The 15604-nt window shown below is 31.1% G+C and overlaps 1 pseudogene across 1 annotated transcript; it reads right to left on the minus strand.

Annotated features, from left to right (window-relative positions):
* Positions 1 to 1833: 1833 nt before the first annotated feature.
* Positions 1834 to 7067, minus strand: LOC105161609 (zinc finger protein JAGGED-like; annotated as a pseudogene). Its single transcript, XR_016065411.1, has 5 exons — positions 6935 to 7067; positions 6351 to 6485; positions 5941 to 6027; positions 5220 to 5309; positions 1834 to 2055 (listed from the first exon to the last, which is right to left on the minus strand). The product of XR_016065411.1 is annotated as a zinc finger protein JAGGED-like (transcript).
* Positions 7068 to 15604: the final 8537 nt, after the last annotated feature.

A 15604-nucleotide genomic window follows, 5' to 3' on the forward strand; every position in this document is an offset into this window, starting at 1 on the left:
TACCTTTGGTCATATGCTTTCATGGCACATCCTTCCCCTATATCAGAGTATTCTGAGTTCACCATCCTTTGTCTCTCAACCCGTAGCACCATGTAATATGCTTTGTTGACGAGGGGAAGAGGTTCTAGAACCAAAGTCTGACTACGAATGTTATCGTAGAAGTCATTCAAACCCATCAAAAACTGTATTAGTTGGTTTGCATCGTTTTGCTCCGCCTTGGTTTTGTTAAATCCGCAAATGCAAAGGCCACATGAACACATTGCTGGTGGCATGAGGCATAATAATTCATCCCAGAGTTGTTTCAATTTTGTGTAGTAACCAGTTATGCTCATATTACCTTGAAGATAGAACTAATTTCGCGTTGCAGCTTGTACAGCAAAGTTCCGTCACACTCACCGTACGTAGCTTCAAGATCCAACGAGAGATTTCTATAAGAACTTGCATACAGGTATGCGTTTACCAAGTCCTTGGAGATAGTGTTCAAAATCCATGTCCGTACTATACAGTCTGTAATCCTCCACTGTCTGTGCTGAGGAGTCCCAATGGTAGGTTGTAGTCCTATGTCGTCGATAAATGCCAACTTATCTTTGCTTTCTAAAGCTATCCTTATAGACCTACTCCAGGATAGCCAATTGCTCCCATTGAATGGAGTAGAAACCATTACCATGTGATGATTCGCAGTTCCATTTTCTATGGAAGGAATGGCAGGCGTATCAGTTGATGAGCTCACCATTCTCATCAAATGAAAGGTTCAGATGAGTGAAATTGATCGTTCAAAGCACTTCGTATGCAAAGACCATCAAGATGATGACTCTGATACCATGATAAAATTAGGCATAAGCCCCATGGGTACTGGGTTACAGAGCAAGAAATGGAGAGGACTGAAGTTGTGTTTTCATTCATTCAACGGGAACTGGTACAGCTTCAGTTCAAATACAGATACAAAGGCGGAGAAAAAGAAACTGTGTAACTAACTAAAGCAGAAATAACAACTCAGATTCCAAATCAGTTGCCACCTAAGCCACTAATGCCAACTAATGAAAGTGTAAAGCACAACTAATAAAAGTGTAACCAAGGAAAAACACGACTTCTTCACTGCAGAACCAGAGTAGCAGAAACAGAGTTAGGAGAAGAAGATGTTGCAGTCCGTGAAGGAGATGGAGCTTGAACTGAATTCAACAGGTTCTACCAATCTCTTCCTCACATGTGGAGTGATGGGATACACATTAGGAAATTCTTACATTCATGGGTCTGCAGAGCAAATGCTTTTCTTGTAGTACATTCTTTTGACTGCAACCCATAAATATGGATATGATTGGGTTAAATAGATTATTGCTGAGATCATAAAAAGACAGGACAGAGGCTGGTGAATGAGAGGTCCATTGGGAAGATCCATGTTTTAAGTGTATTCAAGGTTATTATTAGTTGTTTGTCGTGCTTATGCATGTAAATGAAATGCTTAAATTAATTGCTTTGAACTACAAGTTGTCTAATATTTCTCTATTCAACTATGAATTATAAGGATTGCTTTATTTGGTTCCGTACTTGCTTAATAAGTTGAGCTATGCCATAATAATTACATGAACCCTCATTGATGTGGTGAACTCAGCCACAACGAGATCAACTACACTTTGATGGTGCAACACTATCTTTTACTTGTTTCTTGCAATTACTACTTTCTTGAATCCAGCGCAACAAGTTATTTGATATGCTTGATAAATAATGCTCTCTTTCCACTACTCATGTTTAAGTCATATAAACATATGTCTAATACTTTGTAAGTGGTGTTGCGTCACATTAAAAATTGAAGGAATATAAAATAAAAAAAGGAACTTGATCACAAAGGCTTTTTCCACTGAAGACCAAAAGTACTACAAACAAAGTATTCTTTATTTACAATAGGTCAAATTTGTTCTACAGATAATGGATGTCGATGTCCCGAAAAAGAAACCGCAAGGCTGTGTGTGTCATGAAAGCTAGTGTGTTATTGTGAAGCAAGTTGACGACTAGATCATTTGGCTAACACTTGTGGGGATCATCTTCACTAGCATTACCCTGCACATAATCAACAATATCAGTATCGTTTAAAGTATGTAAGGAGCAAAATGCATAATGTATCTATCTATACACATCTATTACGATTGAAGGCTCTAGAGTTTGTATTTGGTTTTTCAATTATGTGCTTACCAAAATAACTTCATCTCGTTAAAAACTGTGCGGGGAAATTTAAGAATTGAAGTAGGAGATTCAAACACTCAATTGTTTCACATTGACCGCTAAAAAGAATGTGCTTTTTGACACTATCTAGAACCACATGATAACCTAATGTATCTATCTCTTCCTCTCTACCATTTTTCTAACCAAAGATGCAACCTTTGTCCCTATCTAGTTATTCTCCACCGATTTTTTTTTCCATATTTTAAAATTCAAGAAAGGGTGAAACCATTGCATTTTTTCTTTGTATACTTCAAATCCAAAAAATGTACGTGATTTCTATGAAATCTTCACATTCTCAACATTCTAACTCGGAAGTAATGGGATTATGAACGTTGAGGTCAGTTTAAATGTGAAGAATGCAAGGTAGTTCGAAGTTGACGCCTAAAGGGGAGATAATCCTCCACTATTTTTGTTAATTTATTCCCAAATTATTCATTATGTTAGGTTTTATCCAATTTGCTTTTTCAAAACCTTTTGATTGTCATACATTTAAAATTTTTGCACAAATTGTACAGAAACACCATATTTGTCCATGTCGACATCCAAACTTTGCAGGTGTATCATAGTAAAATTTGTTGAAAATCACTACTACGCAACCACAAATTAGTTTATTTTTTAACTTCAGAAATAAAATATCATACACTACACGGTAAAGCGGTTGTCTAGATGCCAATCTCATTGTTTATTTTTATATTACTTGTACACCTATCATCTTAAAAGATTTGTTACCACATCTTGGCGACTAGCAATATAGGTAATGCATGTATTTCTTTAAGTATTATCAATACAATTATTTATCACAACAACAAAGTTAATTATACACTTTTTTGGAATTCTAAAGAAAAAAACTTTCATTTGTTCAAAAGTAATAAATCGAATGCACTTCAAACTTCAAAGGGTTCCCAAGAACACAAAAACTGCTTTAAATGAAAATAAAAAAATTTTCATTTGTTCAAAAGTAATAAATCGAATGCACTTCAAACTTCAAAGGGTTCCCAAGAATACAAAAACTGCTTTAAATGACAATAAAAATCAATTAATGGTTTTCTTTGAAAATAAAAATATGTGACTTTTTTAGGCACTTATCCACAAACAAGTAAATGAAATACATCTATATACTTATTAAAATTGCACAAAATATTCAAACTTTGTAAATTTATCTTAAAGAAATTAGTGCATTTTGATACTGATTTTGAAAACATGAGTTGATAACACAAAGCACTTGACAAGAAAAAGTAAATTTTAGTAAAAGAATAAAAAAGAAAACAATTTTTTTTAGAAATATACTATGGTTGATTACTCAATAAAACTAAAAAAAATTCCCATATCTAGTATTAATTTGTTCATTAAAAAATATTTATCAAATGTTTGAGATTACGTATATTTACAAAATTCACAAAATCTTCTTAAAAATATTTAATTGGCATCTAGACAACCGCTCTACGCTTTAGCATAGTATTTAATTTCCCAAAGTCCACAAAATAAAATAACTCATAGTTGGATAATATAGATTTTTCGATATTTTTCTATGATACACCTGCAAACATAAGATGTTAAACATGAACCAACATGATTTCTGTAAATTCATACAATAATTTTAAATGTATAACAACAAAAAGTTTCAAAACAAGCTCATGAAGAAAACCCAACAAGACGAATTAATCAAGAATAAATTTACAAAAAAAAGGGGAGATTCGTTCTCCAATTTAGGTCTCAACTCTATACTTGCACCATTCACATTTCAACAGCCTCAAACATTCCCAATCCTATTCTTTCCGAGTTAAAATGATGGTCACGTGAATTTTTCTAAGAAATCAGCGCACAAAATTTGGATTTGAAGTTTACAAAGTATAAATTTAATGGTCTCAGCCTCCTTGATTTCAAAATATGGGAGAAAAGTCGGCAAGGGAGAACTAATAAGGACATTGGTTTCTTTTCGGTTAGAAATTTGACGAGAGAAATATGAAGATACACAAGTTAACATTAGGTTCTAAAATATCATCAAAAAGCATACTTTTAGCGGCCAAAATGTGTCCCAATTGAGTGTTCAAATCCTACTCAACCCTTTTGATTCCCACACAATTTTTAGCAATATAAAGTTTTCCGGCAACACAGAATTTGCAAAACCAAATCCAAAGCCTTCAACCCTTAATAAACGAGTACACATAACCTATAATACTATTAATATGCTTCACTTGTAGAATCAAATATATGCATGCTACATGTGTTAGGCCACCATTTTTAATTGCAGAAAACATACTTTTGGAATTTTCTAATGATGACTCGTCATATCTATCTGATGCTCTTTGGGACTTGAAACATGCTAGACAATTCACAATTTTAATGGCACTTGCAAGACATAGACAATGACAATATTGCTAACAATAAGCTTGCAAATAAAATAATTGCTAATAAATAATATGACATCTCTATTCAATAAAATAATTGCTAACAATAAACATGCTAATAAGGCAGAACTACGAATAAACCAAGACGTAGAAGATAACAACATAAATACATGTGGCATTCTCCAATTCAAAGGCATAATATGCAACAGAAATTGACTGGTAACAAAGATAATAGTAGATAAAACAAAGTAGTAACTTACAATTCACAATTTTAATGGCACTAGCAAGACATAGACAATGACAATATTGCTAACAATAAGCTTACAAATAAAATAATTGCTAATAAATAATATGACATCTCTATTCAATAAAATAATTGCTAACAAAACATGCTAATAAAGCAGAACTACGAATAAACCAAGACATAGAAGATAACAACATAAATACATGTGGCATTCTCCAATTCGAAGGCATAATATGCAACAGAAATTGACTGGTAACAAAGATAATAGTAGATAAAACAAAGTAGTAACTTACTGCTCCTAAAGTAGTAGACTCCCGCCGATCAAAGCCAAAACTTTTTCAAACCAAAGTGCTAGTGAAGGAAGGATCACTAGCAGCTAATTGCAGAAAACTTGCGAAAACATCACTAACCTCTCACACAGACTTACCAATTCAAGGCCAATAGACTGATGGCTTGCAGTCTCAAGTTTGGTTTCCACTATCAACCACCAAATGGGAATCCTATGTGAAAACATGCAAATGTGATTAAATTCCATTACAAGAAGGGAAAGACCCAAACCCAAAAAAACAAAAGAAAGACTAGATAAGCATATGGCGAAGCAAGAGGATAGAAGAATAAAATCAAAAAACATCTCACAATATTCTTGTGTTAAATATAGTGAAGATTTTTAAAATTTCAATGCATGCATAAATCTGAAATGTTTACTTTTAACAAATAAAATTATCATTTCGTATTTAAAGAGTGGAGATATACAGTGTAAACAAGGAAAACACGAGATATGCTAATGACAAACATACATCGACAGAAATTTTCACGAAAGAACTTACAGCTGCTACAAACATCATCATTTTCTCAAAATCCTTTCAAGACCCCATGAAAAATAGTCTCAACACTTCAAATCATTACAGCCAAATGGGGAAAAGAAACAACAAAAGAATTAAAAAGACAAAGAATAACATTGCACTGAAGACGCATGAAAATTTGTAGAAGGAATATCGATCAGTAATAGAACATATACAGAACCTTGAGCCCTTTTCTTTATTTTCTTAGTATCTCAAAGTTTGAACATCTAAAATTTAAAAATGAATTAAGAAAAGGAAGAAAAGGGATGGGGAGAGTTCATACACATACCTTGAAACATAACCTAGGTGAGCAGGAGCCAAATCGTTAGTGAAGACCAGTTTTGACGAGCCTTGTTCAAGGTTTCTGTCTCCCTCTCTGAGAAATAAAAAATTTCAGCAAGAATCCAAAGGAAAAAAAAAAAGAAAATACAGTAGCCCAGATACATTTTTCTTACATGAATGAGAACAGGGATTGACAAGACAGTGCTCCACTGTACAAGGAAAACTCATTGGCGAAAAACCGAAGGGGAGTATTTTATAGCAGATATAACCAACTTTGCTAAAATTCATGTACTTTTACAACTCTACTTTTATTTATTTGAGGGTTAATAAGAAAGATGCAGTGATGGAAATTGTCTTGATTTTATAATGTGTAGAAAAACGTAGAACATTGAAATTAGGGCAATGAAAAGAGGTTGCCTTGACGGTGGCGGTTCATGTGTCCCCCAAGGGCTTGAGACTTGCAGAACTTGAGGGAACAAAACCTGCACTCGTAGACCTTCCCGGCCTCATCTTTTCCCTCCTTAGCGCCGCTTTTCTTTTTCCTGTAGCCTCCTGCAAATATGCCAATTAAATCAACTTTGATCCGAAACTTTTTTCAAGAAAGGTAGAGAGAATCTGAATCAAGATTTTTGGGGGAATTTGTTGATTAATTGAAGATTTGAGCAAGAGAGTTATCAGTTTTATTGCACAAGCAAAATATCTTCGCAGAAGAAACAAAAATTGATATCAAAAGTTTCTGAGAAGCACAAAAACACAAGAATCAAATTCTGAAAACTGTTCCCTTTTCGTAATCCAGGGCATAAGGGAAGGGTAAGAAGATGATATATATATATATATATATATATATTATATATTATTGCAGAATTTCAGAAAATTTCATTGACTGATCAATTGTAATCTTAGACAGCAGGGTTTCATCCTTTTCTTTTACTTTTTGCTTAACTTCAAGAAGATGTAATAAAAAAACCGCAGGCAATAGTACTAAAGACAAAGTAATGTACCAGCAGACGAGGAGCTGTCCTCTGAGGCCTGTATACCATCTTTAGCGTAATCTTCGGGTAAGTCATTGAGGTCTAATGGATTTCCCTCTCCTGGAAAAACAAGAACAAAGAGAGGGAAAGTTAAGGAAAGTGATCAAAGTGTTTGAAAAGATGAAATCATAACAACTATTAGTGTGTAATATATAGTGGGCCAATCAACGGTATTATTTCTTTCTTTTTTTTTGTTTTTTTGTTAATTTAGAATGCTTATAAAAATTAGCCTCCAACGGTAACATTTGCTTGGAAATTCAAATTAAAAATAAATTTGAGACCGTCTTTCTTGTCTCAGAATTGAAGGATTTTCCGCTAAAATAAATTTGAGAGATTTCTTTCTTTATTTTATTCAGTATTTATCAAAAAAGATATTGAATATACTTCAAAAAATAATATACTTCAATATTTTTAATTCTTTATCCACAAAGTTGTTAGATAATACTGCTGTGAGTGTTGTGAGAGTGATTCTCATATTCTATGCTTATGTATTTATAGTCATATATTTGCAAAAATAACAAAATGTCCCGCTCCGTTTGCCATAACGGTAAACCCATTCAGTATCCGGGTCGGGTCGTCGAGATCCTTCAAGAGTCCTTCGCTAAGCGCCAACCATAAAATAATTTACTAAAATGAAATAAACAAGAGAAAGAAGAAACCCTTAAAATATAGATATATATATACTCATATAATATAGATATATATTATTAAAATAATAAAAATATGTATATACATATATAGTATACTAAAACATTAAATCTGAGCACCAATTTAAATATATATATTTATACCGTTCATTTATGCATAAACATAATTTGTGCAACTTGCAAAAAGGATTAAATTACATGGGGTTACTTAGGTCTAGCAAAAGGATTTTATTTAATTTAGAGATTTGCTATTTTTATTATCGCCTAATTGTTAACTAAATTAAAATTTTAAATTTATGGTTGATATGTTATTTTTTTTAAAAATTTCTATATATATATGACTCAAGAGAAATCATTATTAATAAATTTATCTGTTTCTATATATTTAATAATTGTAGTTTCATCAATATGTTTAAGAAGAATAATTTTATCTCAAGTTGAATTCAATCACTAATATTTGTTCAGATATTTCATCAATTAATAACTGCTAAATCTTGAAAGTGAAAATGCAATTCCTTTGGCTTTCCCTTTAAATTTCGAAATAAAGCTTTAAAAAGAAATAATCGAAGCTTTAAAAAGAAATAAAGCTTTTTCACTCTCGCTTGGTGTGTGTGTAGGATGGGAGGGGAAATTACGAGGTTCGATATGTGACAAAATTCTTTCATCCCCATTAAAACTCTCTCTCTCTCTTTTCTTTTTTTTTTTTTTTAATATATTGGTGAGCACCTCCGAACAATAAAGTGTTAATTCTTGGAATTTATTGAAAGTTGAGTGGTCAAATGAAATTAGGTTAAAAAGCTAAAAGTTTCACGTTAAAACTGTCAAACAAATTGTTAAAAATTTAACAAAAAATTAACGAATTTGATGATGTCATAAATCACTATAATAGTTTTTAATTTAAGAGTAGAGTTAAGTAAATATTATATATTTGCAGCTTGTCTTGAATTACCTCTTGATATACTTATTCTATTAATCATTTAACCTTCTATGGTTCTCTAAGTTACAAAAGATTATATATATATATATATATATATATAATTTCTCGCACACTACCCATAAAGAAAAAAATATTTAGGCACATGGATTACAAATCATTCTCACCCTTTTATTTTATATTTTTTTGGTCCACTTATCAACTAATAGTTAAAATTTAATTCTTGAAGGATCAAGCAACAAAGGATCTTCACAAAAAAAAAAAAAAAAAGGATCTAATTACATCTAGGATTGTGGAATCTAGAGCAATTTTACTCCGACTTTTAAGATACGAGGAATGTTGGAATATATTTAGGAGATGTTAGAGATTGCATTAATTTCTTCTTTATGAATCATACTTTGTTTATGTCCACTATAAGAAAATTTTGAAAGAAGCAGTTCTAATAAAAACAAAGGACCTTGCACTTATATTATACATTTAATTTGAATATGGAGTACCAAAAATTAATATGACCCTCTTATGTACATTCTTCTTTTCTTGCATTAAAGGTTGCAACGAGGAAGACCATGTATTATGTTTTATTATCATATGAGAGTTTGAATAGAAGAAAGATGGAAACCAAAGAAATCCGACTTGGAGAGAGGTGGTGGTCCCGGTTACCGAAGAAGTCTATCCCCAAATAGAAAGCAAGTAATCCGTAGAAATGAAAGCGTGACTAGAGGGCAGATAGACTATTGACGTCAAAGAACGCAAGGAACCACCAAAACTGAAAAGGTACATTAATTAATATTACTAAATGCGTTATTCAGTTAAGTAGATACAAAAGGTGCATTAGTTAATATAAGGCATGGATTTCTTAATTAAGTAGATTCAGAAGATACATTAATTATTATAATTGCATGCGTCTCTAACTGCATATTAATTAGTTAATATTGTGCTCTTAATATATTATCTATTGAAATTTATACTTGGAGCAGAAATCAAATGGAGCACAACTACAAGAGAAGATGGAGCAGAACTCAAATGAAGGGAGAAATATAGATCTTTATGCCACGATTCAACTTCATTCAACTTTCAATCGTATTTTATAGTTTTGTATAGGCACTAACAAAAGTTTAATTGTAGATGGAAACTATACTTGAAAGAGATTACATCTATAGTTTTTGGAGAGTTAATGGTGTTGTATTTTCGGAGCCACTCAATTTTAATTTTTTGGCACCACTTCCGCCACCCATTATTTTCTAAAATCGGACCGGACCGACCGGTTCGATCGAGAACCGGTCATGTGCCCGATCCGGTTCATATGGTAAAAACCACCTTGGTCAAACTTAATGCGAACTAGTTAAAACCCAGTAAAAACCAACCAAAAATCGGTTAAATCGATTTCATTTAAAAAAAAAAATTGAATAAGAGATGAAGAAGGGAAAAATGGAGTGCAACCATCTCCAAATACAAGACTCCAAATTTTGCACTTCCATTTTCCAAATTCTTCTTCTTAAACGTCAAATCTCACCTTAAAAAAAAGTAAATGATTTCCCCTATTCTTCTTCCATATGCCTATGCCATTGATTTTTTATTTAAAACAAGAATGAGTAGTTTTTGAAATTCTGGTTTTAACCTTGGAGAAAGGTAGAAGGTATAGAGAGAGTGTGTGTGAGGAGAGGAAGAAAGATAGAGAGAATATATGTTTAGAGGGAGGGGAGGGAGAAAAGAATAAATGATTAGATTTAGTGGTGGAGAAAGAAAGAGAGAGAGAGAGAGAATAAGTAGAGACTAGAAAGAGAAAGATAAGGAGAGAGAATATTATAATTGTGAAAAAGTTCATTGTAGCACCCTTACTCACTACATTTGATTATCATTATTTCACCATTTCCTTAATTAAGCAATTTCTTTTCAACTTGTAACATAAATTCTTGTCAATATAATATATAAATATCACAAAAGATAATAGATATCACCAAAAGTTTACATTTGCTCTCACCAGATAATAGGATCAGTGACCCAATAATTTGACTAGTTCGAACCCCGATTGGTTCTAAAAACAATGCGGCGCCACTCACTCCACCACCATCGTTACAACAAGTAACTCCAAGAGTGCAACAGGCATGATAGATCTTTCTTTCTTAATGTTTTTCTTAAAAAATATACATTGTGTGTGATTTTCGCTCTTTTTCATGATTTGTTTAGATCTTTTATTTTAAATATAGATTTAGAAAAAGTTCTAACTTCAAATTGTCAATCTTGAAAGTGTAAATATAATTTCTTTGTTTTCCCCTTTGAATTTTGTAATATTTTTTTTAACAAAAAAAATAAAATTAGCTTTCTTAATTTTTTATTTCTGATAAAGGTTCGATTTGTGAGAAAGATTCTTTTATCTCTCTCTTCTCTTTTCTTCTCCTTTAATATATTAGTGAACACTAGTGATTTATGAATGGGAGCTGCATGCACATCCAAATAATAAAGCCTCAATTCTGAAAATTTATTGAAAGTTGAGTGTTTATGTAGAATTAAGTTAAAAAGCTAAGCGTCAAGTTAAAATTGTCAGAAAAGTTGTTAAGGATTCAACCATATTAATACATTTAATGATGTCATAAACCACTATAATAATTTTTATTTTAAGACCAAAGTTAATTAAGCATTATCTTTATTTGTAGTTTATCTTAAATTACCACTTAATATATCTGCCATGAAGAATTCTACAAACCAAAAAAAGTACCATACAATCAACACACATAGAAATGCTTATTCCATTAATCCTTTAATCTCGCATTATCTGTAAATTTTTTAAATATTATATATACAACCTCTTGCACACTACCCATGAAGAAAAAAAATTGTGTGCACATGAATTACAAATCATTCTCACCCTTTTAATATATGTTTGTTGGTCCACTTCATCAAGTAATAATTAAGATTTAATTCTTGCAGGAGCAAACACGGTCAAGCAATGAAGGATCTTCAGAAAGAAAAAAAATGGAATCTAATTGCATCTAGAACTGTGGAATCTAGAGCAACTGTGTTGTGATTTTTAAGATGCGTGGAACAATTTGAATATATTTTCAAACGTTGGAGGTTGCTTTAATTTTTTTTTTATCAAGTCATGCTTTTTTTATATCCACTATATATAAGTAAATCGTGAAAGAAAAATTTTAATAAAAATAGAGGACCTTGCACTTATATTTCACATTTAAATTGAATGTGGAAAAGCAAAAGATTTCATCTTCTAACATTTTTGCTACACAAAAAAGGAATTGCACAAAACAATCGAATTTGAAATGTGAGAAATAACAAAAATTAGTATGACCGTCTTATGTATATTCTTCTTTTCTTGCATCAAAGATCATAACAGGGAAGACAACATAGTGTTTTGTTACTATATGAGAGTTTGAATAGAAGAAAGATGGAGGCGAAAGAAATCCAACTTGGGCAGAGGGTGGTGCTCCCAATGACTGAAGAAGTCTATCCTGATATAGAAAACAAGTATCCAGTATCAATGAAAGAGCGACTAGAGGAGAGCTAGCCTATTGAGGTCCGAGAACGTACGGGAACCACCAAGACCGAAAAGGTACATTAGTTAATATACCTACATGCATCTCTTAATTAAGTAGATACACAAAGTACATTAGTTAATATACTGCACGTATCTCTTAGTTAAATAGATACAGAAGGATATGTTAATTAATACAACTACGTAACTATATTAGTTAATATAATTGCACGTGTCTCTTAACTATGTGTATCCTAATTAAGTAGATAAAGAAAATACGTTAGTTGATATCACAGCTCGTGTATCTTAACTATGTGTCTATTAGTTAACTTCATATAGAAGATATGTTAGTTGAATATAATGACACGTATATCTTATTTAAATAGATACAAAAGATATATTAGTTTATGTAGCTTCACGTGTATGTTAGTTAAGTTGACACATATTATAAAAGATGCACTGAAATCAAACTGACACTATTTCGTAGACTTAACAGTATGGAAATTCTTCTATGTCGGACTTCTTTTGTTTTTCATCTTATTATAGTTCATAATAGAGTAACCAATCATTTGCTTTCATGTAACAAGTTATATGTTTCGACATAAAGTTATATCATTTATGATCTTGTCATAACCACGCTACATCATATGATACATCATTCATGGTATAAAAAATATGATAAAAAATATAATTTTTCCATATAGTTGTTTTATGCTAATATCGTAAATAGCTCATATTCATATTGAATTAAGTAGAAAAATATATAATTTTAGTTCTGTAACTTACGGTGATTGCATCTTTAACCTTATAACTTGTGAGAAGTTTGTATTTTTTGTCTTGTAACATAGGGTGTTGGCAATTTTGATCCTGTATGAAATTGATTGATAAGAATAAATTTGCAACTTAATTAGGTTATGTGCAAGTCACGTGCAATTTTTTATCAAATTAGCTCAAAAAAATAAAATTGCTACAATTTTGGAGTTATAGGACTAAATTGAGAAAATCAATTCGTACAAGACAAAAAATATCAATCCCTAAATCACAGGACTAAAACCATATTTTTTCTCAATTAATTATGAGCATCCATACACAGCAAAAATTATATATCCGTACGCAGTAAAAATTGCATGTCCGTACTGAAGATTATGTACGTAACAAAAATGCATATTAATTATATATGAACGTACCACCATATTAATGATCCATATACTTCTAAATTCTAATCATTAATATATTTGTTCATTTCAATATGCAACTAAAATTGTAATTGGAATTGTTTATGAAAAATATAGATAACTAAAATTTTATTCGAGTACTAATATATGAATAATTACACATAAAACTTAAAACTTATATTGCACCGAGACCATATAGTAAATTTAGTATCCACTCCACAATAGCAGAAATAGAAAAATGCAAAATGCAGTCTATATACATACACTTTAGATACGATTATGTATAATTAATCTCATTAACAATAGGCTTTATATTTTTAAAAATCTCTTAAATTTCCAGTACATTTATAGAGAATCATGGAAAAGACATTTTATTATGTATATTATATGATTTACTATATTATTCATATGGTATAAATGGTTAGTGAGTAATTTTGGACCCTAAAAATTTATGGTGGATTTTTTTTAATTTACAAGTAATTTTTACTAATTTAGTTAGATTGGTGTTATTTAAATTGGTGCAACATTATAAATGTTCCGATTTTGGACAGCGTCATAAATATACTCATATTTCGTATTGAAGTTTTGTTTATTTGTTGTTGTTGTTGTTGCTTTCTTTTTCCTTTTGACTTGAAATCTTTTGTAATTAGCAATATCATTCTATCTGTTTATTTTAGGACTCGTAAGAAATTATATTTTAAAAAATATTTGTAATATTTGTTATTCTATAGCACATAGTAAGAATCGTATCACGTCAATACAATATGTTCACATGGCATCATTCTTGTTATTTGTTATGAGAAAATCTTATACAAGTCCGTGAGATATTGTTAAATAAAATTATGGGAATTATCTCTATTACATTCATTTTTTATAAATTCATACACACTCTCACATACATAATTAATTGTCTATCGATAGCTCACTCACCCTATTGTCTTTCTCCCCTCCATTCTCTACTCCCTCCCTCTCTCTCTCACTCTCACTCTCACTCTCACTCTCACTCTCTCTCTCTCTCTCTCTCTCTCTCTCTCTCTCTCACACACACACACACACACACGCATTTCAAAGAACTCTTTGTATACACAAGTGAAGATGGAGCACAATTCAAACGAAGGGAGAAATGTAGATCTTTATTCGATAATTCAACTTCATTTCATTTTCAATTGTATTTTATAGTTTTATATAAGCTCTAATATATGTTCAATTTTACCTTGTAGATGGAAACAATACTTGAAAGAGATTATATCTATGGCTGTTGGAGAGTTAATGGTGTGCTCTTCCCGGAGCCACTCGATTTTAATTTTCCGACACCACCTCCGCCACCCCCTCCACAACCACCATCACAACAAGTACCTCTGAGAGTCCATCAGGTATGACAGATCTTTCATTTTGTTTCTTTTTCTTTTTTTTCTAAAAAAATATATGTTTGTATCTTTGGTCTTCTTCTTTTGTTTAGATCTTTTACTTAAATATAAATTTTACAAGAAATACTAACGTAAAATCGGTAAGTGCTCAATTTTTAAAGTGTAAAAACAATTCCATTGTTTTTTCCTTTCAATTTTGAAATCAAGCTTTTCGGAAAAAAAATTCAAATTGGCTTTTCTCAAATTTTTCTTTTTATATAAATTTCGATCTGTAGAAAAGATAATTTCTTCTCCATTTTAAGATCTTTCTCTCTCTCTCTCTCTCTGGAGGAGAGTTTAGAGTTCGATCTGTGAAAAAGATTCTTTTTTCTCTCTCTCTCTCTCTAGAGGGGAGTTTAGAGTTCGATTTGTGGAAAAGATTCTTTTCTCTCTCTCTCTGGAAGAGAGTTTAGAGTTCGATCTATGAAAAAGATTATTTTCTCCCCCTCTTAAAATTATCTCTCTCTCTCTCTCTTCTCTTTTTATTTTATATTTTTTAATGTATTGATGAACACTAATTTGTGTTTGAGAGTTACATGCACATTCAAATAATAAAGTCTCAATTCTAAAAATTGTTGAAGGTTGAGTGTTGTCAAAAAGCTAAGCATCAACCAAAAATTGTCAGAGATGTTGTTAAAGGTTCAACCAAATTTATAAATTTGATGATGTCATAATTCACAATAATAGTTTATTTCAATTAAATATTATGTTTATGCCTTGACTTACCTCTTGGTATATCTACTATTAAAAATTCAAAAGAGTTACTTTACAGTCGACACACATAAATATTTATTTTATTAATCATTTAACTTTATATAATTTTGTAAATTAAAAAAATTTATAAATTAACCTCTCGTACATTACTCATAAAGAATAAATTAAAAAAAAAACTTGGAACATGGATTACAAATCATTCTCACCCTTTTAATTTTATCTTTTATTCTTATGTCTACTTCATCGAGTAACAATTAGGACTCAATTCTTGCAGGAG

The sequence above is a fragment of the Sesamum indicum genome, linkage group LG5 (genome assembly GCF_026168435.1).
Source record: "Sesamum indicum cultivar Baizhima isolate 11 linkage group LG5, ASM2616843v1, whole genome shotgun sequence".
Taxonomy (NCBI): domain Eukaryota; kingdom Viridiplantae; phylum Streptophyta; class Magnoliopsida; order Lamiales; family Pedaliaceae; genus Sesamum; species Sesamum indicum.